Raw genomic sequence first — 26,579 nt, forward strand, 5'->3', positions numbered from 1 at the left:
ACGCACCAGACCACAAGACGCACCTGATTTTTAGAGGAGGAAAACAAGGAAAAAAATATATTCTGAATCTCAGAAGCCAGAACAGCAAGAGGGATCGCTGCGCAGTGAAAGCAGCAATCCCTCTTGCTGTTCTGGCTTCTGGGATAGCTGCGCAGCCTGCATTCGCTCCATAAGACGCACACACGTTTCCCCTTACTTTTTAGGAGGGGAAAAGTGAGTCTTATAGAGCAAAAAAATACGGTAATTCTTCTGGAGACAGTGGGACACTGTCTGGCAACAACTCCCATCATCCCCAGCCAACATGGCCCAGTGGTCAGGGGGAATAGGAGTTGTAGTCCATCAACATCTGGAGGGCCACAGATTCTCCAATCCTGCTGTACATAGGACTCTTAATGGGGATGCTGATTTGTGTGTGTGTGAAATGTGGAATTCCTGTGACAGAAACGCTTCCTTGGTGGCAGACATTTGTATTCCGTTCAAGACATGATTAATGGTCCTGCAGGGGTTTGCGCACCAAGGGAACAAGATGTCGCAGAATTTGGATCTCCAACTTCTGGTGACCAAGCTCGTTCCATATTGGGTAACGTAGTGCTATATTATTTTGCACGATATTACGTAACCCGAGGCAGGCTAAAATTCAGAAGATGGACAGATGAACCCAGGGAATGGAAAGACCTCCTCTTGTAACGTTAATGTATACAAATGGTGCAGAACTTAGGGCTGGGCTCAGATATACATGCTCCTCTCTTGATGGTGGCATCATCATCATCAAATAATGACTTGCATAAGTGATTGGCCTATTCTGTGGCTAGTCAGTCTAATGCCTCACAGATGTTATTGGGCTTCTATTCCCGTTAGCCCCAGCCAGCTTGGCCAATGTTCAAGGATCATGGGAGTTTCAGTTCAGCAGTAACTTTAGGGCACCCTCTAGCCACCCTTGGAAGAGGACATTATGGCTACAGCATCACAGAGTTCACCACTGACCAGACCCAGACCAGCTTAACTTCAGCAAGTGTGTGGCCTAGTGTGCCTTCTGGTCACAACCCTGGGACATGCGCAACTTTCATCCAGGGGCTGCATGATGCTCCAAAAGGAGTTTTGTGCTGTAGCTGCTTTTCCAGCTGGAGTTACAGGATTGGATTTAAGGGACCTGCTCCCTAGACCACACTGTTCTTAATTCATTCTGTCCTCTCCTGGAGCTGTTTTTGCCAGAGTGTCTCGAGCCACTTGTCTGTGTGATATTTAATACATCTGCCTGATGACGTGTGGATGGATCCATGTTGAAATAGTAACATTCTTGCCCAGTCTCCCAACTGCAGTTCATTTTGATTGGCACCTCCTTCTTGCAGCTACAGTCAGCCTTTTGGGTAGCAACCAAGGCCACCCAGATAGGACATACCCCAATGCGGACGTAGTCTCCCTTTTTTGCATTATGGTTCTGATGCCCTCATAGTGATTTTCAAGTGTGACGTGGGGCACATGGCACCCTACCATTCTCCCCTGTTTTGGCTCTATGGTTTTTTTACCATCTTAGAGATGTCCCCTCAATCTGGACTATTGTCTCATGACATGTGTTATGTTCTCTAGGTTGCATTTTATTGGAAGGGGGAACTTGTGATCTTACCTGTGCCATTTGGTTGCTGTGGGTTAAACCACAGAGCCTAGGACTTGCTGATCAGAAGGTTGGCGGTTCGAATCCCCACGACGGGGTGAGCGCCCATTGCTCGGTCCCAGCTCCTGCCAACCTAGCAGTTTGAAAGCACGTCAAAGTGCAAGTAGATAAATTGGTACCACTCCGGCGGAAAGGTAAACGGTGTTTCCATGCGCTGCTCTGGTTCGCCAGAAGCGGCTTAGTCATGCTGGCCACATGACCCGGAAGCTGTAAGCTGGCTCCCTCGGCCAATAAAGCGAGATGAGCGCCGCAACCCTTTACTGGGTTGCAGGCTCCTCACCCCTGCTTTTACAGGTATAGGCTGTTATCCTAAGAAGAGAGTGAGTCCAATTTAGGACCGATTGAGTTCATCAGGTGCATAGGCGTAGAGAACCATACAGGACTGTGTCTGTAGCCTGTTGTGACACGTTGGTCTGGATTACATGGGCTGATGTGGCAAGAGGCAGCCGGTGAGGAAATGTCCCATGTTGTGTCCTGGAGCTAGAAATTTTGTGACAGCAGTGGGACGTATGGCTGCACCGAGGGAGGAGAAGGAATCCTGTGTGGAAGAACAAAAGCTTAAACACAGTCTTTGCATAATGTGTTGAAAGTGGTGTGCAGTTCCTTAAATAACTTTCAATAAAATTTACAAGCCAAGTGCTTGTCAATCTCTGCCCAGCCCAAACCCCGAAGCTTACATCGGGGGCGATGGGTCCAGTTGCCGTCTGTCGCCCCAACATCTAGGTTGTTGTGAGGATAAAATGGTGGCGAAAACAGCCCTTTTCTTCTCTGCTTTGTAGAGGAAGGATGGGATAGGAATGTAATAGAATATTTATTCATCTTAAGACCTTTGCACGAGTTTCCAGAGACACCCAGAACTGGTTTAACTTGTTGGGCAACTGAGTCGAAAAGTGCCTGCCTGTTTTCCCTCATGTCTTTTAGGTGAAGAGGCTGGAGGCTTGGGCTAAAACTATTACTGTCGCTTTCCTTATTCTCTCCCTCCCCACCACCGCAATGATAATGTTCTCTTCTCTCTCTCTCTCTCTGAGAATAAGAAAATATCCAGATGCAACCTGCAGTAGGTATGTGGGGGGAGAGATTGCTCAATCCTTTCCCCTCCAGAATGTTGTTGTAAGAGTCGGTTTCTCAGCTCAAAATCACCCTCAGCATGTTGCTTTCTTTCTCCCTCCCTTCCCCATTGATGGTGCAAACGAACTCTATAGAATTCCTAATATGATTTCCCCTCCTGTCAATCCTGCAGGTCAAAATGCAGCTTGGCGTGGAAGGATGGGGAGGGAGAGATTTTTGTTTCATAATAATAATGTATTATTTATTCCCCGCCCATCTGGCTGGGTTCCCCCAGCCACTCTGGGCGGCTTTCAACAATAGTCCTTCAGATATTAAAAGCTTCCCTAAACAGGGCTGCCTTCAGATGTCTCCTAAAAGTCTGGTAGTTGTTTTTTCCTTTGACATCTGGTGGGAGGGCGTTCCACAGGGCGGGTGCCACTACCGAGAAGTCCCTCTGCCTGGTTCCCTGTAACTTGGCTTCTTGCAGTGAGGGAACTGCCAAGAGGCCCTCGGCGCTGGACCTCAGTGTCCGGGCAGAACGATGGGGATGGAGACGCTCCTTCAGGTATACTGGACCAAGGCTGTTTAGGGCTTTAAAGGTCAGCACCAACACTTTGAATTGTGCTCGGAAACATACTGGGAGCCAATGTAGGTCTTTCAAGACCGGTGTTATGTGGTCTCGGCGGCCGCTCCCAGTCACCAGTCTAGCTGCCGCTTTCTGGATTAGTTGTAGTTTCTGGGTCACCTTCAAAGGTAGCCCCACGTAGAGTGCATTATTTGAGCAGGGAAAAGACTGAGCGCATGCGCAGGCCCAAAGTTTGGTATCCTGAGACCAAGCAAGATGGCGGTTGACCTGTTTGTCTGCACCCAGATCTGTCCCCTATAAAGCAAGAGATGTGGAGCCCATTTTGAAGAGCAAAATGGGAGTACAGTGGTGCCTCGCAAGACGAAATTAATTCGTTCCGCGAGTCTTTTCTTCTTGCGCGGTTTTTCGTCTTGCGAAGCACGGCCCGTCGCAACTGCACCTCTTCAAGCGGCTTTAAGAAAAAAGGAAACAAACTCGCAAGACGTTTTCGTCTTGCAAAGCAAGCCCATAGGGAAAATCGTCTTGCGAAGCAGCTCAAAAAACGAAAAACTCTTTTGTCTTGCGAGTTTTTCGTCTTCCGAGGCATTTGTCTTGCGAGGTACCACTGTATAGGGAAGGGCAGTTTCGATTGGCCGCAGTCTCAAGTGAGCAAGCAGTATACATGTATCATTAAAGCAATACATAGGTTGCAGAGGAAAGCTTTAAAAAAATAAAACGATATACCTATGTTAAAGGCTTGGCATTTCAGTCCGTTATTTTTGCTTTGTCGTTTTATTTTTCATAATAAAAAGAGTTCACTAGGCCAAGGCTTTATTTATTGTGGGTTCATAGTCAGCTTTATTGAGCCATTTTAACTACTGGCTGTTGTTTTTTTCTGCTGCTGTTTTAGTGTGCCTGTTCTGTGGATTTTTGTATGGTTTTATTGTCATGTACTGGGATTCCCCCCCCCTTTCTGATTTTACGCTCTGCTTGATGTTTTATAAGTTGCTTAGAGACTGCTTATGTAGCAGGGACCATGAGAGTCATCTAGTCCAGCCCCTTGCAATGCAGGAATCTTTTGCTGGGGCTCAAACCCACAACTGAGATTAAGAGTCTCATGCTCTACTAACTGAGCTTAATGTGTTTTTATTGCTTGTTGTTTGCTGCCCTGGGCGTCTTTGGGAGGAAGGGAAAGATGTAGGTTTTAAAATAAATAAAGAATAGGTTTGGGTTTACTAGATGCTAGATTTTGGATGTAGCTGTGCATGTACCTGCATGCAGCCATAGGGTGAAACTGGCCAAAGCTCTCGGACAGGGTGAGCTTTGAAGGTAGAGAACATCGGGTCCAATCTCTGACTTCACCTATTAAAAGATCTAAATGAAAAGAGCCTTAGGAAATGTTTCTGAAACCTGGCTTTAAGGCCTACTGAGAATTATAAGCTAGGTATTTTTTTAAAACTATAATGCTTTCCTATTGGGAATAGCCAAAGAAGCTTACAGCAGCAAACAATTGTGTTAAGTGCAGTAAGAATGTATGGCTAAAATCTTCACAAGCAGCCTCTACAATTGTTAAGGAACAATTAGGAGTCGGGTAAAAACTCAGAGATACACAAATTGCCCATTGAAAACCCTTAGAGAGTTAAAAAGGTCTCGGCTTGTCCTCTGAGCAGTACATCAATGATGGTGTCTTCACAAACCTGCCAAGAGACATGCTCCTACAGTGGCTCCCAGACTCACCCCCCCCACCCCCACCTCGCAGATCCAGCTGAAAATTGCTGAGGGTCTTGGTACACCACTGAGATATTTTATCATCTGTCGTAGCAATTGCCATGCTAGATGCTGTATGATTCTTAATTGTACCTGCATTGCTTCTTTAATTTTTTTTTAATCGTATTTTATTGTGTTACCGTTCAATTTCTGCGGAATTAAAACTGTGATGCAGTAAAACACAATATAATAAATAAGGCGCAGTAAAACTACAATTAGAAATCAATATGAATGTTTAATGGAGACAGGCTGCAAACCATCAGGATGAAACAGGTGGAGACCACAGTTTGAGAATCCCTCCTCAGTGTTAGAAATTTGCCAGGTGCCGTTTTGCTACTGGTGGGTCCAGTTGAGACCATATGGAGATCTCTGGATGGCAGGTTGGCAAATGACACCTGCATCTTGCTGGAAAGCTTTCTTAAGCAGGTAAGCAGAAGAACTGATTTATTGTGTTTATATCCCTTTTTCTCCAAGGAGTGCATAATTACGTGTAAATTACGTAATTTGAGATTTTTTCCCTTTAAAATATAAGGCGGTATAGAAATAAAATTAATGATCCTAATAAGAAAGAAAAGGGCCTAGACATTCCGTTGTAACTCATGTTTAAAGTGTCATTTGGTAATTAGCTTCTGTATCTGAGTTTCTAACTGTTATGTACTGAAGTTCTCACCCTGGGCCAGCAGGGGGATACTGTAGATACTTATGCAAATGAAGGATCGAAAGTGACGTTCAGTGATTGGATAGTTTGTATGCAAATGAAGGATCGAATGTGACATTCAGTGATTGGATAGTTTTAGAAAGTTGCTACAGTTACGTTGTTCTGGAGCTCTATATAAGCAGGCCGACTGAGCTCTTCAGTTCAGTTCTGTTTGGCCTTTGAATAAACAAGAGCTGTTTGAAGAATTGCTGTGTCGTCTGATATGTTCGCCCACAACTTAGCACTAACACTGCCCCTGCTGTAGGGTACCATGAGAGGACTAAACGGGAACATGCAATGGGGGGATTCCGTGAACTCCAAACACTGATCCATGATGGGCGGCTTTTTCCAAGGGAGTGGAATTCTGGTATATCTGGGACAGCAGAGAAAACGTCTCTGCTATCAGAAGTTTGGGAGACCCTGAGCTAGGTCACTGGTCTCCATGCCTATACAAAGGAGCTGTTTCTGAGAAACTCAATCTTTTTTTATATCCACCAGGCCGCTCTGCTAACCTCACTTGAGGAATAATCCTTCCTTGCTAAGGGCGCTCTGGAATCCATTTCCTGTCTGGTGTTACATTGTATTTTTCTTTACTCTTGTTAAAAATAGGTTGCAAAGGAAACAATCAGTTTGGACACAGTTTGAATGGCCCGAAAGGAAATGTATGGAAGGATTTGCAGCTGTTATTTATTTATTTCACATATTTCTCCTTTCTCTGGTGTATTGCATTTCTAAAGAGGGCTGAAACATCTGATGACATCATCCAACAGGATTTTTATTATTTTTGCTCCTTTCAAAAGGTTGCATTCATTTTGATATATGGAGGGTTGCATTTTAGCATATTTTCCCAATACAGCAAAACATTGCTGCAATTTGCAAATTTTATAAAGAAAATTATGGCATGATTAGCTACAATTCTGTATAATACAAAGCACATGCTGAGTAAGGTCTTTGGAGATCATTCCTTAGTTCATACTGGGTTTTTGCCCATCTTTGCGTTTCCTTTGGGAGATAATTTTTATGATTATGGAAAACAGGAAGGCTGTGCTCACACTGTCCTGCACCGTGCCTTCATTCACTGCATTCCCAGGACTGGGTTTTTAATATATGTTTGCATGATGTACCGTATTTTTCGCTCTATAAGACGCACCAGACCACAAGACGCACCTAGTTTTTGGAGGAGGAAAACAAGAAAAAAATATGCTGAATCTCAGAAGCCAGAACAGCAAGAGGGATCGCTGCGCAGTGAAAGCAGCAATTCCTCTTGCTGTTCTGGCTTCTGGGATAGCTGCGCAGCCTGCATTCGCTCCATAAGATGCACACACATTTCCCCTTACTTTTTAGGAGGGAAAAAGTGAGTCTTATAGAGCTAAAAATACAGTACCTTGTTATAAGATACTACTGTTTGATTCATTGTTCTTAAACCAGCTTCACATGGTTTGCTTGTTCCTGATTCATCTCTAGCCCAGGTGTGAACACTTCTGCATAGAGCAATAACATTCTCCTCCCAGCAGCAGACCCCAGTGTTCTAAACAAGGAGAAACGGTTTCAGTGCAAACTTGGAGGCAGAATCCCGTCTATTCTGAAATTTCACAATGTGGAGGCTGCTATTTGGTCTCGAATTCAGAATCCTGTGAATATGTCCTGAAAGCAAACCAAACAAGGTGGTAGTCCCTAAGATGGTAAAGATAGGGTTGAAAACAACTGGGAAAAGTCTGGAGAAACTTCAGCAGCCACCGTACGGGCTTAGAAGGAATTTTAGAGTAGTGCTTGGCCAGGCTACCTTGCTCTGGTGAGCAGCAAAAAACCTGGGAGGTTTAACAGCCCTGATTTGGTTAATATACTCTGCATGCTTAACTCTGCTAGGTCACAACTTGTTCAGGCCTGATCTGTCCAGCGAGATCCTGACTTTGTTTCCAAGTCTTTTTGGTGCCGTGTACCCAATGCATGCCCGAATGTTGCACTGAAAGCAGATGCCGACTTTTCATTCCTCAATCTGCTGCTTCTCCTGTTGTGCTTCAGATACTCAGAGGGGGAACATTCCTGTAAGAGTGCTGTCATTCACTGTGTCACAGAAGCATGATAATGAAGATCTCTGAACTTGCTGATCCTGGAATGAGAAGGACAGGCCTTTAAAACAGTGAATGCTCAAAAGGATACAGATTTTTTTCTTTCTGCATAGAATGATAAGAGTTGGAAGGGACTCTGAGAATCATCTAGTCCAAGCCCCTGCAATGCAAGGATATGCAGTTGTCCCATACGGGGATCAAACATGTTACAGTGGTGCCTCGCAAGACGAACGCCTCGCAAAACGAAAAACTCGCAAGACGAAAGAGTTTTCCGTTTTTGAGTCGTTCCGCAAGACGAATTTCCCTATGGGCTTGCTTCGCAAGAAGAAAGCCCATAGGGAAATCTCCGGGGACCTCTTTTAAATGCTGGCGGTGGGGAGCAAAGCCTTTCGCCCCCTGCCGGCCTTCAGAAGAGGTCCAGGAAGGCCGGCGGGGGCCGAAAGGCTTTGCTCCCCACCGCCAGCATTTTAAAAGCGGTCCGGGATAGCAGGGCTTTCCCGCTATCCCGGACCGCTTTTAAAATGCTGGCCATCGGGAGCAAAGACTTTCGCCCACCGCCGGCCTTCAGAAGAGGTCCTGGACTTTTAAAATGCTGGGGGTCTGCAGCGAAGCCTTCACTGCCGCCCGCCAGCATTTTAAGATCGCCCCGGGACAGCAGAGAAGTCTCCGCTGTCCCGGGGCTTTTAAAATGCTGGGGGTCGGGAGGAAAGCCCTCCTGTCCCCGGAGCTTGTGGGGTGGGGGGTGGGGAGAAGGGCTTTTCTTCCCACCGCCAGCCTTCAGAACAGCCTTCTGAAGGATGGCGGTGGGAAGAAAAGCCCTTGTCCGTCCCCCCCAGCCTTCAGAAGAGGTCGGGGGACAGACTGTCCCCGGACCTGGTCTGAAGGCGGTTTCTATAGGAATGCATTGATTGATTTTCAATGCATTCCTATGGGAAACGGTGCTTCGCAAGACGAAAAACTCGCAAGAAGAAAAAACTTGCGGAACGAATTAATTTCGTCTTGCGAGGCACCACTGTATCTGCACCATGCCTCTAACCAACTGAGCTCCCAGTGCCTTGTAGCTCAGCCCACGATCCCTGTGTAAACGTTTGCCTACTGTTATGTACTGAAGTTCTCACCCTGGGCCAGCAGGCAGATACTGTAGATAGTTCAGGTCCACATATGCAAATAAGGGATTGAAAGTGACGTTCAGTGATTGGATAGTTACAGAAAATGGTTACTGTAGCATTGTAGTGGAGCTCTATATAAGCAGGCTGGCTGAACCCTTCAGTTCAGTTCTGTTCTGGCCTGTGAATAAACAAGAGCTGCTTGAAGAATCCCTGTGTCATCTGATGTGTTCACCCCCAACTTAACACCTACAATGTGCCTCTAGATCGGGGTCGGCAAACTAAGGCCTAGGGGCTGGATGCGGTCCCCCAGACTTGTAAATCCGGCCCGCGGACCCTGCCACCCGCACAGTCAGTTCCCGCGCTCTGCGGACGCCTGGCCGCGTGGGGATTGACTTCCAAGATGCTGGCACGACTTCATATTGGTTGCAGGAAGTTCCTGCAGCCAATCTGAAGCCTCGTTGCCTGCGCCCTGAGGTAAACTCGGCACGGCCATGGATGGAGAGGCCGGCTGGCGGGTAGTGGGTCTGGGCCGTGCCCTGGGCATCGTGATGGGTGCATTGCGGGGCTTCAACCAGAGCTTGGTGCGCCTGGTGGCCGGCTCGGCGCTGCTGCTGGTGGCGCACTTAGTGGCTGCACTGGAGCAGCCGGAGGGTGAGCTGAACGCACCTGCCTGGCGCTCCACATGCGCGGCCTGCCCGCTGACCTGGCCTTCGATGACGGGCTGCAGTGCATGGTGCACACTGCCTGGGAGCTCTGTGGGGACAGGCTGATGGAGTGGCTGCTCCTCGTCAACAACGTCGGTGAGCGGGCAGCGCCGAGACGCGCTCCTGAGTGCGTGCAGAGTGCGTTCCTCCTCCAGGTCTGGAGACAGCTGCAGGACTGGCTTGCAGGATATTTATATTTTTCAAAATATGGTCCGGCCCCCACAAGGTCTGAGGGACTGGCCCCCTGATGAAAAAGATTGCTGTCCCCTTCTCTAGATGTATAGGTTTCCGGTTTCCCCCCATAAATACCGTATTTTTTGCTCTATAAGACTCACTTTTTCCCTCCTAAAAAGTAAGGGGAAATGTGTGTGCATCTTATGGAGCGAATGCAGGCTGTGCAGCTATCCCAGAAGCCTGAACAGCAAGAGGGATTGCTGCTTTCACTGCGCAGCGATCCCTCTTGCTTTTCTGGCTTCTGAGATTCAGAATATTTTTTTTCTTGTTTTCCTCCTCCAAAAACTAAGTGTGTCTTGTGGTCTGGTGCGTCTTATAGAGTGAAAAATACGGTATTTTGCTGCTGTGCTTTGAAGTTCCAAAAGGCTGGGAGAAGATGTGGCCTTTTTTTCAAATGAGGACAACATTTAATTTCTTACCACCTTCAGCAATAACCCGGGGGTCAGAAAATCTACATGTTCCTGCATGCTCAAGGTGTCTTTTGAGCCATCCAGAGAGCCCACAGTGCAGTTTGCCTTTCGTTTTCAGTGACACTATGGATTCTGGAATATCTACCCATGGTGCTCTGCTTCTGAATTGGGACACTGTGGCCCAGTTGAAACATGGCAGCAGTTGTGAACAAAATACAGTACTCGTCCATGTAAGCGTTGTCAGATAGCTTCCGCCTCAGTTTCTTGCAAGACTTTTTCCCCCTGAGAAAATTAAATTTCTTTTTCTCTGCACTCACACATGTTGCTGGAATTAATGCTTGTGAGGTTCTAACTGGGAAGGTGCTTATGAGGCAAGTGGGGCGTCAAGGGGAAAATGAGGCACTTGGCGAAGAACTCAGCCTCGAAAAATTGCAGCTTACCAACAAGAACAGCGACAAGTTTGTAGCCTCTGGGCTGTAAAGGGGGCTACCCCACAGAACTCTTTGATCATTGGGTGACTTTCAGAAATAACCATCTATATTACACACATGATTTTCCACCGTGAGTCAAAGCAGGATAGTCTTTGTGCTGATTCTTAGGGCTGCCATATTTCAAACAGTGAAAATTCAGACAGAAAAGTTGAGCCTTTTTGGGGGGCAAAGTTTTGCCCAAAGTTGTTGGCAAAATCACAAAGAGCTGTTTTTTAGCTATTTTTATGGGAAATCGACACGGGCTGCCATACATATGGATTTTCCCGGACATTTGGCCTATTTCCGCGTGGACACGGCTGCCGACTGCAGTATTCTGGTTACGTCCGGGAAATGTCTGAACGTACGGCAGCCCTGTGATTCCTCTCCCCTCCCCCCCCCCAGCTTAGTAAGTATAAATGGGTGCAGCATATCTCCAATGTGGGAAAATACTTGTGTCCATGAGGTTCTAGGAAGACAATGGATTGGTGGTGTTCAAGACCAGAAGTTCTAGCCCCTCTGTTCGGTGCAGCTGGCAGTTCTGTATATACAAAAATATTTGTCAGAGTATCTGGGACAATAAAAAAATCTCATATAAAGTTGTAGAAGCAGTAGGGTTGTGTGTGTTTGTTGTTGTTTTTTAAGGGTGTTTCAGAACAGTGTTGTACAAAAGCAAACTGGCACGTTGTACCATTTTCCTGTAGCCAAAGGCCTTCTCTCCCTTCCAGTTCGCACGTCATAGTGGACCATAGATTAATGGATTACAGTGGCCTTCCTATTTTATCCTAACAACAGCAACAACCTAGAGACGACCAAGAGTGAAAGGCCTGTGGTCACCTAGTGAGCTTCATGGCTAAGTGGAGATGCAGCCCTGGTTCCAATCCAGCACTCTGCTTTCCACATTACCCTAGCTGTGTTAAGTATCCTAAGAAATTTCACAAATTTCTCATTCATTCACAGAGTGCAGTGCCCAACAGTGTGTCTGTGTGTGTATACAAAAATATAAATACAGTGTACATAATAATACGGACCTACTAGGATGGTCTACTCTGACTGTTGTTGTTTAGTCGTTTAGTCCAGCTCTCATGGCTTTAACTATACGGACCTTTGTTGGCAAGGTGATGTCTCTACTTTTTAAGATGCTGTCTAGGTTTGTCATTGCTTTTCTCCCAAGGAGCAGACGTCTTTTAATTTCGTGACGGCTGTCACCATCTGCAGTGATCATGGAGCCCAAGAAAGTAAAATCTCTCACTGCCTCCATTTCTTCCCCTTCTATTTGCCAGGAGGTGATGGGACCAGTCGCCATGATCTTCGTTTTTTTGATGTTGAGCTTCAGACCATATTTTGCGCTCTCCTCTTTTCACCCCCAATAAAAGGTTCTTTAATTCCTCCTCACTTTCTGCCATCAAGGTTGTGTCATCTGCATATCTGAGGTTGTTGAGATTTCTTCCGGCAATCTTAATTCCGGCTAGGGATTCATCCAGCCCAGCCTTTCGCATGATGAATTCTGCATATAAGTTAAATAAGCAGGGAGACAATGTACAGCCTTGTAGTACTCCTTTCCCAATTTTGAACCAATCAGTTGTTCCATATCCAGTTCTAACTGTAGCTTCTTGTCCCACACAGAGATTTCTCAGGAGACCGATGAGGTGATCAGGCACTCCCATTTCTTTAAGAACTTGCCATAGTTTGCTACTCTGACTAGGCACAGGTTTTTCCCAACTTTGCTACCCAATATCTTTTAAAAAAGAGGTCAGGATTGCATTTGGCACATTGTACGTACCAAGCACGTGCTTTTCCTCTGCGCTGCAGCCTCACCCCTCGGCAGACAGGCCTGCACTTGTTTATACTACGGGCGAGGGCTGCGAAAACACTTCTGGCTTGCCTGGTCTGCTCACGCTCACCTGACCCACATGTCCTGGGCAAAGAACACATGAGAACTGATGCCCGCACATTGTCGTTATGCAGGATTGACAACCAGTTTCAAGATTAAAATGATACCCGTTTCCTCTAGGCTGGGGCTGAGTCTGCATCACAACATTGGCACTGCCGGCAGCAGGGAGAGCAGCTGGGAGATACGAACGGTTGAGATTTAAAAGTGAGGCTGGCCTTGGGATGACCCGCTATTGACATACCGCTCAGAAAACCACAACAGTGATGATGGAAAAGGGATCAAGCTAGTCTACTGTGTGAATCCCTCTCTCCGGCAGGTCTGCTCTAAACAGATCCGGGCTCTGTGTTCAAATATCATTCATGGGTTTTACAGTTCCTGATTTTTATTTGGCACGTGATCGTAATCCTGTCTTATTTTATAGTGTGGCAGTGTTTCGTGTTTTTATATTGCAAGTTGCCTTGAGACTTCAAAAACCTTTTAAAGGTGGTATAAAAATATTTTAAATGATCTTCTATCTGAGGACGTGCTGCTTTCTGCATGCTAAATTTGACTTGGAATGTGGCTTCTGGTGTGTGATCCCAGAGTGAGAGAGTACACCCATAAATCAGTTTTCAGGGCTGGTTCAGACATGCATGCTCTCATTACTTGATGGAAACTGTGATTTGCATGTATGAATGCAAAATCACAGGTCATAGACAGGCTATTCATACCACCTGGCCCTTCTGGCCCCTTCCAACTCTGCAATTCTACAATTCTATGTCATGCTTTTCATTGGCATTTATACACACACTCAGTATAAGGGAGCTTTTCTACATTCCTTTAGGACAGGCATGTCCAACTTTCAAGACATTGACATCTACTCCCATTATAAAAAAACTGGCAGTGATCTACCAAAGCCGTTGAGCTTTATTTGGGGGGGGGGAGCGATCTACCACAGAGCCCTCACAATCTACCAGTGGATCACTATCTACCTGTTGGCCATCCCTGCTCTAGGACTAGGCAATGACTGTGATTTCCTATCTGTACAATCTGAGGGGAAACCAGCATGGGGAAAATCTGGTTTGGGGCTTGGCACCACACGTGACTTGATGCCAGGGAGCACACCAGGTTAAGGTTGGCATGGCAGGATCATGCCAGCCTGCACAGTCAAACAGACCGAGCAGGTTTTGCAGAGAGTCGTTGCAGGGTTTGCCGAGGAGCTCTGAGCACAAACTGCTGACAGCCTGCTTTCACTCTCTCTCAGGTGTCTTCTCCAGATGGTAGCCCTCCTGGCTAGTGGCAGCTAGTGCCCATTGGGACTGGTAGGGCAGAAAGCAAAGAGGCCAACAGTCGGCAGAGTCAATGACAGGAAGAGTCAGCAAGTTCTGGTTCTGTCTACGTCTAGCTCCCTGCCGAGTTTTCCAAGGACAAAACCGAGGGGAGGAAGATGACAGCCACGACCACCATTGTTGTGGACTGGTTGGCTGCAGAGGAGTGGTGGGAAGCCGGGAAACCCCGAAAGGAACCGCCACGGGAAGGAAGCTCAGAGCCAGGGAATTATTGGTGGTAGAACGACAATGAGTGGTCAGAGGAAACATATAAAAGGTAAAGGTAAAGGGACCCCTGACCATTAGGTCCAGTCGTGGCCAAATCTGGGGTTGCGGCGCTCATCTCGCTTTATTGGCCGAGGGAGCTGGCGTACAGCTTCCGGGTCATGTGGCCAGCATGACTAAGCCGCTTCTGGTGAACCAGAGCAGCGCATGGAAACGCTGTTTACCTTCCCGCCAGAGTGGTACCTATTTATCTACTTGCACTTTTATGTGCTTTCTAACTGCTAGGTTGGCAGGAGCTGGGACCGAGCAACAGGAGCTCACCCCGTCGCGGGGATTCGAACCACTGACCTTCTGATCGGCAACTCCTAGGCTCTGTGGTTTAACCCACAGCGCCACCCGCATCCCTGAGGAAACATATACCAGAAAGTAAATCCTATTGAACTCAGTAGAGTAAAAATGCTTCAGATTGCAATATAAGGCTGCCCAGTCTTTTACCCAGTAACCTAGGAGTAAGCTCCATAGAATACAGTGGGGCTTACTTTTGAGCAGACAGTGTAAGGCTCCATTTACAATAAAGGAAGAAACAGGCCCCGCATTTTCTAAGAAATGCTTGCAATGGAAGAATTTTAAGTGGATTGGTGACACTTTCCTTCAAAATTATAGGAAGGGCTTCGTATGCCAACTTCACTATTTCCTTCATTTGGTGCCGGGATTTTTGTTTTAGGATAAACAGGACTCTGTTTGTGCACCTCCATGCACACCACTTTTAATTGTTCTCCGAGACGTGGAGGAGAGGAAAAAGGGAAAGCGGGACATTCCGGGATCAAATCAGAAACTGGGATGGCTTCTGTAATTCCAGGACTGTTCCTGGAAAATCAGGATACTTGGAGGAGATTACCACTGGCTCTGGCTGTGATTGGCTCTGACTCCCCTATCGTTGGTCCATTTCCTTTCTGCCCTACCAACCCCAAAGAGCACCAACCACCACCAGTATTATGTCGTGTTGCTCTGCTACAGGGTGTCTGTGGTGGCGGAAAACTGGAGGGGAAGCCTCTTCATCTAGAAGCTTCTGTCTCAAAAACAGATCCTGCAAATTCTGCCAATCCTCAAAATTCTCCCCCCCTCCCCTGTGCAAGATGGGATTTCCTGAGCCCCACATTGGCCAGTACAGTAATAATTTGAAAGCGAGAGGAGCCTTTTTTTTAAAGGACAATATGCCGGCCATCAAAGGCTTGGTCATCTTCCAAGTTCATTAAAATATGTTAATTACGTACAAGTGAAAACACTTAAGTTTGGCCCTTCAACCCTTTTACTGAGTTTGCAAGGCGGCTACCAGTGTTGAACAGATTGCTTGCCCCGAAGCAGAACTTCAACACAATTTATGACCACCCTGTCTCCATGTAGCAACTGCCGTCTTTTCTTGAGCGAGTTGCTTGCTGGGCATTCACTAATTGAGTTGAGCACCCCACTCTCCCCCCCTACCCCCCAGCTGCCGTACGGAGTCCCTTTGTCCTGCTTGGCTTCCCAGCAATGCAAATTCAGAATCGCAGGAGCAGGTTCTTGATACGCTTTGAGCAGCCTCTGCTGTGAACTGGCTTTTGTGAACAAACCTCTGCCTGCGAAAGTAGAATTGGACCACCTTGTAAGACACGCCTCCCCCCTCCGTGTATATGTGTGTTGCATAACGTAGGTTTCCCCCAAAGAATGGTTCTCTTGCTGTTAAATTTATGCACTATGCAGGCATCTGCAGTTAGCATTTGAAACATCATCATGTCACTTCATGCAAACCAAAAGAATCCTGGGAACTGTAGTTTAAGGCTGCTGAGAGTTCTTAAGAGACCTCTGTTCCCATCACAGAACTACACATCCCACAGTTCTCCAGGAATAGAGGTTGAGTGCATACCCTCCAACATTTCTCTAATGAAAATAGGGACATCCTGAGGAAAAGCAGGACGTTCTGGGACCAAATCAGAAACCAGGACTGCTTCTGTAAATCCAGGACTGTCCCTGGAAAACAGGGACACTGGGAGGGTCTGTGGTTGTTAAATTTCCTTTGTAAATACCCAGCTTTCCTGATCACCTGTGCTCCCCTGTTCTCTTAGTTATCTGGAAGCAGCAGAAAAGCCGCCTGACTCAAAGGCCTGCTTCTTAAACTATGGTTGAGTACTATGTGAATCCTGCCCCACAAACTTAACTATGGCTTGCTTACCATGGTAAGCTTACCATGGTATGAGGATGATGATGATGATGATGATGATCATCATCATCTATTATTTATACCCCGCCCATCTGGCTGAGTCTCCCCAGCCACTCTGGGCGGCTACCAATCGAGTGTTAAAAACAATACAGCATTAAATATTAAAAACTTTGCTAAACAGGGCTGCCTTTAGACGTCTTTTAAAGATAAGATAGCTGCTTATTTCCTTGACATCTGAAGGGAGGGTGTTCCACAGGGCGGGTGCCACTACCGAGAAGGCCCTCTGCCTGGTTCCCTGTAACCTCACTTCTCGCAATGAGGGAACAGCCAGAAGGCCCTCGGCACTGGATCTCAGTGTCCGGGCTGAACGATGGGTGAGGAGACGCTCCTTCAGGTATACTGGACCGAGGCCATTTAGGGCTTTAAAGGTCAGCACCAACACTTTGAATTGTGCTCAGTAACTTACTGGGAGCCAATGCAAATCTCACAGGACCAGTGTTATGTATGAAGTTATGGTTTGTTGTTGGCGCACAAACTTTGGTTTGTTTCCGTTGCAGCTTGGTGTCATGTCTGAACCCAGAACCCTTTCTTAGCCATGGTTTGTTTGACCACTTCAAATGCTCATCAAACCACAAAGGCATGAGGTAAGAACAGCTGGGGAGCGAGCCAAACATTAGAGAAACAAATTGTGGTTTCTTTGATCACCTGTGGGAGAACCTGTGGTGTGTTAAACAAACATTGATTTAGGATTATGAGGAAGCCAGCCATTTGTTTGGTGGCCAGTGCAATCTCTCACACATGCACTGCACCCCCTCAGTCTTGGGTGCGAGTCAGTGCCTCTGATGCAGTAAACACCCATGCAAATACGTTCCCCAGCTGTGTGCGCGTCTTGAGCATGGAGGTCATGCCGTGCAATGCAGTGCCCTTGCAACAAACGGTTGCGCTAGTGATTGAGGTGTAGAATGCAGCTGCAGGAATATACCAGGCACTTATAACATCCTAAACACTGGTGCTCCTATTAATGGCTTGGAAATAAAACTCAGCAAAGGGTGTGTAGGTAGACGGAAGGCTCACAGTAGCCTTTGTTGCTGTGTCATGTGTGCGTAGGGCATAATCTGTGTGGATCGTGAAGCAAGTCCATGCTTTTAGCCCTGTCCTGACTGGGGTCACTGTCTCCTTGCAATAACAGCATGTTGCACGTGCTTGTATGCAGAACACAAGTACCTATGCTCATGTAGGGAACTGCATGTGGCCAGGATACCCACACGGTGCAAGTGGTTGTGCGATTTGTGGCAGTGTTGCCTATTTTGCGACTGGTGCGGGTCCAGTTGCGACCACGTGGAGATCACTGGGCACCAGGTTGTCAAATGACTTCTCCTTCTGGCTGGCCCTTCCAGCTTTCATAAGCAGGTCCCCAGAAGAGTTTATTTATTGCATTTACCGTATTTTTTGCACCATAACACTCACTTTTTTCCTCCTAGAAAGTAAGGGGAAATGTCTGTGCGTGTTATGGAGGGAATGCCTACGGGTGGCATGCCTACGGATTTTCCTCCTCTAAAAACTACGTGCGTGTTATGGTCGGGTGCGTGTTATAGAGCGAAAAATACGGTATATCCCATCTTTTTCTCCAAGGATGACATGGTTCACCCCCTCCTCAGTTAATCCCTACAAGGACCCTGTGGGGTAGGTTAGGAGGATGTGACTGGCCCAAGGTCACCCAGTGAGCTTCAGGACAGAGTGGGGATTTGAACCCTGATCTCCCAGGTCCTAGTCCAACTCTAACCACTACACCACACTGTCTTCTTAAGAGTGCTTCTGCTATGGTGCAACTATATAAATTAAGTAGCTAAATAAATATGGGGAAAGCAAAATGTCACTTAGATAAGGATCTGATATATTTTCCTTGAAGCTTGAATTTGTTTTATTCTGGGTTGTTTTATTTGAGGTTTTAATGTGTTGTAAACAGCTTTGGGGACACTGGTGGCGCTATGGGTTAAACCACAGAGCCTAGGACTTGCCGATCAGAAGGTCGGCGGTTCAGATCCCCGCGACGGGGTGAGCTCCCGTTGCTCAGTCCCTGCTTCTGCCAACCTAGCAGTTTGAAAGCACGTCAAGTGCAAGTAGATAAATAGGTACCGCTCCGGCGGGAAGCTAAACGGCGTTTCTGTGTGCTGCTCTGGTTTGCCAGAAGCGGCTTAGTCTTGCTGGCCACATGACCCAGAAGCTGAGCCGGCTCCCTCGGCCAATAAAGCGAGATGAGTGCCTCAACCCCAGAGTGGGTCACAACTGAACCTAATGGTCAGGGGTCCCTTTACATTTAAACAGCTTTGAGATTTTTTTTCTTTAAAATACAGTGGTACCTCGGGTTACATACGCTTCAGGTTACATACACTTCAGGTTACAGACTCCGCTAACCCAGAAATAGTGCTTCAGGTTAAGAACTTTGCTTTAGGATGAGAACAGAAATCGTGCTCCAGCGGCGCAGTGGCAGCAGGAGGCTCCATTAGCTAAAGTGGTGCTTCAGGTTAAGAACAGTTTCAGATTAAGAACAGACCTCTGGAATGAATTAAGTACTTAACCCGAGATACCACTGTATAAAGTGGCCTAGAAATGAAATGAATAATAATAATAACAATAAATGCTGTTGCAAAAAAAAGCACCTAGATATTTCATTGTGGTGACCGTGACCTAGATTTAAGGTACCATTTGGAGATAGCTTAAATACTGAGTTTCTAATACTGCTACTTGGGGGAATGGAACTGTTGATGCACAAGTAACCTGTAGTGCAGTTTTGGGATCTTGGGGTAGCAAAAACTGGCAAACCACAACTATCCTGATGTATTTAATCTAGGTGTTTGCTGAATTAGAACTCCCATAGTCCAGAGCCATTCATTGAGTTTGGAGGTCGAGGCTGATGTGAACTGTATCATGAAGGCAATGAGGCAGCCCAGGATGCTCATCTCTGATCTAATGTCACTACAGTGGTACCTCTGGTTAAGAACTTAATTCGTTCCAGAGGTCTGTTCTTAACCTGAAACTGTTCTTAACCTGAAGCACCACTTTAGCTAATGGGGCCTCCCGCTGCCGCCGCGTGATTTCTGTTCTCATCCTGAAGCAAAGTTCTTAACCTGAGGTACTATTTCTGGGTTAGCGGAGTCTGTAACCTGAAGCGTCTGTAACCTGAAGCGTCTGTAACCCGAGGTACCACTGTATTAACATTAACTACAAAGGAGAAACACATGACATCCTTTCTTGACAGGATAGGGATATGGCGCTGTGCTTTTCCTGAGTCAGTGGAGATGGAAACTTGGGAGCCGTCAAGGAGACTGTGTCTCCCCGGTAACTGTCTGTTCCTTCTAGAGAGAGGTTTGTTGTTCTCCCCTTGACTTCAGGCAACTGCCTAGGAAGGAGTCCTAGGAAGGACCCCATCCACCCCAAAGACTTATAATGAAACGGCCAACCAGAAAGACTACAAAGCCTTTGATTCCACCAAAAGCACTAGAAGCAGAGGCTATGTATCTACTACAAGTTCTGTGCAAGTGTTAAAGAAAGCATAGAAAGGATGCCCAGCGCTGGGCAAGGAATCTAGCTTTTTATAAAACACAAAGTTTCTAGCTTTTACAGATGAATCGCCCTTAGCCCTTGTGAAATCTATGGAGGCAGTGAGAGATTTTCCCTTCTTGGGCTCCATGATCACTGCAGATGGTGGCAGCAGCCACGAAATTAAAAGACGCCTGCTTCTTGGGAGAAAAGCGATGACAAACCTAGACAGCATCTTAAAAAGCAGAGACATCACCTCGCCGACAAAGGTCCGTATAGTTAAAGCTATGTTTTTCCCAGTACTGATGTATGGAAGTGAGAGCTGGACCATAAAGAAGGTTGATCGCCAAAGAATTGATGCTTTTGAATTATGGGGCTGGAGGAGACTATTGAGAGTCCCATGGACTGCAAGAAGATCAAACCTCTCCATTCTGAAGGAAATCAGCCCTGAGTGCTCACTGGAAGGACAGATCCTGAAGCTGAGGCTCCAATACTTTGGCCACCTCATGAGAAGAGAAGACTCCCTGGAAAAGACCCTGATGTTGGGAAAGATGGAGGGCACAAGGAGAAGGGGGCGACAGAGGATGAGATGGTTGGATAGTGTTCTCGAAGCTACCAGCATGAGTCTGACCAAACTGCGGGAGGCAGTGGAAAACAGGAGTGCCTGGCATGCTCTGGTCCATGGGGTCACGAAGAGTCGGACACGACTAAACAACTAAACAACAACATGAGACCAGGTTCCAGTGTACCTCTCCCTTCCCCAACAAGGTGTCTCAGATGTTGGACTGCAAACTCCCACCAGTCCCAGTCCACACAGCAGATGGTCAGGGAAAGATGCGAGTTGCAGTCCAGCAGCATCCGCAGGGAACCCCGGTTATGAAGCTACGTGACAATCTACCTCCCCTCTTACAACCACCTGCTTTGTCTTCACAACAACGCTGTTGTTAGAGGTGGTGATTAGGGCAAGGTCCCCCAGTGAGCTTTGTGGATGAGTGGAGATTTGAACCAGGGTTTCCTGCTGGACCCATTTAGTCCAGTATCCTGTTCTCACAGCGGCCAAACTGAGCACAACAGCAACCTCTCCACTTGTGATTCCCAAAAAACTGGCATTCCTTAAAAAAAATTAATAATTTTTATTGAGTTTTCCACTTAAATCATCTTCACATTTTGTTACATAATTCTATGACTTAATATATTACTCTGTAAGAGCATTGACCTCCTTCCCTCCCTCTTTCTGACTTCCACATAACTTTCCATATTCTTCGCATTTCTATAAGCACTTACCGTATTTTTTGCACCATAACACTCACTTTTTTCCTCCTAGAAAGTAAGGGGAAATGTCTGTGCGTGTTATGGAGCGAATGCCTATGGGTGGCATGCCTACGGATTTTCCTCCTCTAAAAACTACGTGCGTGTTATGGTCGGGTGCGTGTTATAGAGCGAAAAATACGGCACTTACCCTTTGTCAAATTATAATATTTCACCTTATTATCGGTAAATCAGTTCCTTATATTTACATTACAAAACATTTCAATTCAAGCCTACAAACGTTTTCAGATGTTTACAATTTTCTCCCATATAAAATATAAATTTGTTCCAGTCCTTTTGAAACAGTTCGTCACTCTGATTCCGGATCCTCCCCATCAACTTGGCCATCTCTACGTACGCCATCATCTTCACCTGCCAATCTTCCAGTGTTGGGAGTTCCTGCTGCTTCCATTTCTGAGCCAGAAGTGTCCTTGCAGCTGTTGTGGCATACATAAACATGTTTACGTCACTCTTATGTATTTCCTCACCAATTAATTCTGATGTGTTCAGTGAAGGTAGAACCATAGCCATTGTGGCTATTAGCTGCTGATAGCCTTAGCCTTCATGACTTGTTCCTTTAAAGTCATGTAAGTTGGTGGCCGAAAGCTGGACCATAAAGAAGGCTGATTGCCGAAGAATTGATGCTTTTGAATTCTGGTGCTGGACGAGACTCTTGAGAGTCCCGTGGACTGCAAGAAGTTCAAACCGATCCATTCTGAAGGAAATCAGCCCTGAGTGCTCACTGGAAGGACAGATCCTGAAGCTGAGGCTCCAAGACTTTGGCCGCCTCAGGAGAAGACTCCCTGGAAAAGACCCTGATGTTGGGAAAGATTAAGGGCACAAGGAGAAGGGGACGACAGAGGACGAGATGGTTGGACAGTGTTCTGGAAGCTACCAGCATGAGTTTGACCAAACTGCGGGAGGCAGTGGAAGACAGGAGTGCCTGGCGTGCTCTGGTCCAGGGGGTCACGAAGAGTCGGACACGACTAAACAACTAAACAGCAACAACAAGTTGGTGGCCATTACTACTTCTCCCTAGTCTGATGCTCTAACCACTCTGTCTCTGTCTCCAGAGAATCTGTAACAGGCATAGCCAGGTGGAAATTCTGCAAAGAAATGGCACATGTGCAAATGCCCTTGATCTGTACAGGTTTTGGAATTCCGGTAACCTTTGCAACGAAGTACGCATGACCCCAGTTACCTGGCTGGGAGTGGAGAGAGCAGCTGGATAGCTTTGCCTGAATTGCTGGTGACAAATAGCATGTTGCTATTAATCCTCCTGCTGGCATGCTGAGTGTTAGGTCCCATTCTGCTCTAATGAGCCGAGGATCTTGGCCGCTGCCCCCCTCCAGGCTGCAAGGGCCTGCCTCAAGCAAAGTGGTTGGGGCTCTGAATGGGGCCAGCCTGTCTGGGCTCTCTAGCCTTCAGCTTCGGCTTGGCTTGGAGATTCCTGCTTGCCCGCTAGCTATGATATCTCCAGCAGATGTCTCTCAGCTGTTCCTGGCAGCTGGCGGGAGATGCGAAGGCAAGGAGCAGGGAGGTGGAGGAGATGAGGAGGAGAAGGAAGTGAAGGCATTCCTTCGGTACTTCCAGCTGCTGTTGCGAAATAGACCGCTGCGACCTTTTCTTTTAAACTCTAGGGAGAAAGATTACTGAAGGCAAGGAAAATGAAGTGAAATGATGTTTATGGGGGTGGGAAGAAGGGGAAAGTTGGTTTCAGCAAAGCCCGATATAGCCTTGCCTCCTTTTCAATTTGTTCTGTTTTCAATTTGTGTGCCACCTTTCTAAATTGGGATGTCAGGAAACTGCTTTTATATCGAGTCGGTCCATTTGTCTTTGCAGCTTAGTAATTGAGTGGCAACAGCTCTCCACTGCTTCAGGTAGGGTCACCCCCCAATCCTACCTGGAATATACCTGGAACCACCTGCATGCAAGTAGCTGCCCTGGCACTCAGCTGTGACCCTCCCACCTCCCCAGTTACTGTACCCAAGGCAGTTAACAACCCACAGAAATGACAAAGCATATTATTATTATTATTATTATTATTATTATTATTATTATTTATACCCCACCCTCCCCAGCCAAGACCGGGCTCAGGGCGGCTAACACCAGGTATAAAAACAATTGCTTAAAATACAACTTAAAAACAAGATTAAAATACAACATTAAAATGCAGCCTCAAGGAAAATCACATTTCTTCCCTGTAGCAGTTCAAGTGATATCTAAAAGCAATAAGAGGAATCCAATTTCACACATAGCATTACAAAATGCTAATGGAGTATCACTAAACATTTTAAAAATATTTTTTTAAAAATTAAAACATTTTTTAATTTTTTTTTTTAAAAAGTCACCCCCACTGGTTACCCATTGGTTACAAGAAATATAATTACAGATGGACAAGATGACAGCAGCAAAAACACAGGGACACAAAATGCGGAAAAAGGAATAATTGAGCAGCTAGATTACATCTTTCCTTCCCTGTCCTAGGGGGCCATGTGTCACCCAAGCCATCCTGAGAACCCGACACTGCCATCTCCATAGATTCAGGATCAGGATGCGCTTAAGATGGCACTGCAGATCTTGGGTGCCACAAAATCAGCTTCGCCATTTGGTGTTGATTCTGTGTGTGGGGTGTGTGTGTGTGGATCTGCACCCCCCCATTCCCCCCCCATCTCTGAACTAAATGATCAGGAATCAGAGCAAAGTTCATTTCAGTTCTTTGCAAACATCTCAAGCAACTAGCAGGTATTTGCTAGGCCAGTGATAACTGACCAATAGGTGGGTCATGGTTCTACCTACTGTCTTTTCCTCTTCCTCATCACACTCTAGGCTTTTGTTTCTACAGACACCTCCCACCCCCCAATCTCACGTCTCATCTCTCCTCTTTCTGCTGCCCCCAGGCCCCTTCTCCCCAACGCAAGGATCTTTGGATTCTCAATGGAGCAAACTAAAAGTTTGTCATTAACGAAACCCAGAGCTGGAGGGACAGCCCTTGTCCTTAAATGGCCGGCATAAGGTCCAGTTGCCGCCACCACTTTCGTGTTTGTGTGTGTACCTACGTGCCTCGATGTTGCACAATGGCACTGTAAAGCTGGGGCAAAGGCAGGGAATCAAAGAGTTGGGAGAGACCCTGAGGATCGTGTAGTCCAGCTGCCTGCAATATCCTGGTTTTAAGAGCATAAGAGTAAGATTATGGTTGGGGAGGATTTTCCAAACTCAGCAGTAAGGAGCCTTGTGCAACATTATAATGCACCATTTTGGCATCTCCAGTTAGGGAATTTGAGGACCAGCGTAACTTTCCTTCTGAGATCTTGAATATCTGTTGCCAGTCAGAGTTCACAATATTGAGCCAGCTCAGTCATTGACTTTCCAGTTCGTTGTTGCCTTCTCAAATCTCAGCTTTAATTTTTTGAAGAGAGGGCAAGTTTCTAGTGCTCGTTATGGTAGAGAAGAAACTGGGAAAATGATGTGTTAATATTATTATACACATAGCACAGGTTTTGCCAACCTGCCGCTTCCCTATTCTTTTGAACTATGGTTCCCATCAGCCCCAGCCTGCCTGCCCAATGGTCAGGAATGATGGGAACTATCGTCTAAAACATTGAATGCTCACCATGCTGAGGAAGAAAGCATTTGTCCAGGTGTGTGAATCTGTGGCTATTCTCTTGCTGCTGAATGCAACAGCCATCATCCCTGGCCATTGAGCATACTTCCTGGGGCTGATGGGAGTTCTAGTTCAGCAACATTTGTGTTATGTACTGAAGTTCTCACCCTGGGCCAGCAGGGGGGTACTGTAGATAGTTTTCATTCAGGTCCACATATGCAAATAAGGGATTGAAAGTGACGTTCAGTGATTGGATAGTTACAGAAAATGGTTACTGTTGCATTCTAGTGGAGCTCTATATAAGCAGGCTGGCTGAACCCTTCAGTTCAGTTCAGTTCTGGCCTGTGAATAAACAAGAGCTGTTTGAAGAATCGCTGTGTCGTCTGATATGTTCACCCACAACTTAACAATTTGGAGGGTTTCAGCTTCCCCACAGCTGAGCTAGCCCTTCAGAGCCCCCAAAGCATTTCACCTATGTCAGACTAGAAAAGAGGCTGATTACATGATTTGCCTAAGGACACCGATTTAAGGCTGGGTTGATCAATGTAGCAGAATTAGGTGGGGATGGAGTAATGCCAAGATGCAGAATGGCCTGTCCCATGTTCAGACTGCAAGTGGGGGAAAAACCACTCTGGGCTGTGTTTCCACATTAAACACCCACCTCCCTGCTGGCAGAAAACTAGCAAACCAGGGAGAGAACTGCAAGCTCAGTCCTTTCATGCCTACCGTGTTGTTTTCTATTTGCATGGAGTTATTTAATGCTGGGGAAACAATCAAAACTGTGACCATCTGTCTCAGAGGTTGCCAACTTGTTTAGACCCAGGGGCACATTGGAGAAACAGTTGTGGACTCCCCACCCCACCCCACAAACACCCTTCAACCAAATACACACTGAAGCGTATACTATCTCCAGTAGAAATTTTCTTCCAAGCCTAATTTCTATGGAAGAGGGGCACTTTGGAGCATCAAGGAAGACCTCTGCGGGCACATGTGTGCCCACGGACACCGTGTTGACAACCTCTGACCTACAAATGACCTGAAGTGGTTTGGTCTGTTCTACCTCTGTGAGTATAAATCTGCGTTCATGGCAGAGTTAGTTACAGGCAGGTAGCCGTGTTGGTCTGCTGTAGTCGAAACAAAACAAAAAAATTCCTTCCAGTAGCACCTTAGAGACCAACTAATTTTGTTATTGGTATGAGCTTTCGTAAAGTGTGCATGCGGGTGGGACACGGGTGGCACTGTGGTCTAAACCACAGAGCCTAGGGCTTGCTGATTGGAAGGTTGGCGGTTCGAATCCCCGCGACGGGGTGTGCTCCTGTTGCTCGGTCCCTGCTCCTGCCAACCTAGCAGTTCAAAAGCACAAAGTGCAAGTAGATAAATTGGTACCGCTTCGGTGGGAAGGTAGACAGCGTTTCTGTGCGCTGCTCTTGTTCGCCACGACCCGCAAAAACTGTCTGCGGACGAACACCAGCTCCCTCGGCCTATAGAGCGAGATGAACGTGCAACCCCAGAGTCGTCCGCTACTGGACCTAACGGTCAGGAGTAACTTTACCTTTAAGGTGCTACTGGAAGGAATTCTTTTTATTTTGTTTTGTTCATGGCAGAGGTGAGGCTTAAAGTACATGGGCTTGCTGATTCACAGCTCTGTCTCTTCGCTGCCATGCTGCTGAGGCTGTTACCTGCTAGAGGCTTGGGATCCTTTCCAGGTCGGCATCTTCCCTCCATGCGAGAGCACTTGGTAGGATGCTTCGTGCGGATGAATG

At 46.7% G+C, this 26,579-nt stretch overlaps 2 protein-coding genes across 4 annotated transcripts in view; one reads left to right on the top strand and one right to left on the bottom strand.

Annotated features, from left to right (window-relative positions):
• Positions 1-26,579, top strand: part of CTDSP2 (CTD small phosphatase 2) — a 71,968-nt gene that overhangs the window by 12,744 nt on the left and 32,645 nt on the right. The window lies entirely within an intron of this gene.
• Positions 19,397-26,579, bottom strand: part of EEF1AKMT3 (EEF1A lysine methyltransferase 3) — a 111,786-nt gene continuing 104,603 nt past the window's right edge. Inside the window, exon 4 of the transcript XR_008328354.1 lies at positions 19,397-19,528. The gene's annotated coding sequence lies outside the window, so the exon portion shown is untranslated. The remainder of the gene's footprint in view (positions 19,529-26,579) is intronic.

This window comes from Podarcis raffonei, chromosome 2, assembly GCF_027172205.1.
Source record: "Podarcis raffonei isolate rPodRaf1 chromosome 2, rPodRaf1.pri, whole genome shotgun sequence".
Lineage (NCBI taxonomy): Eukaryota > Metazoa > Chordata > Lepidosauria > Squamata > Lacertidae > Podarcis > Podarcis raffonei.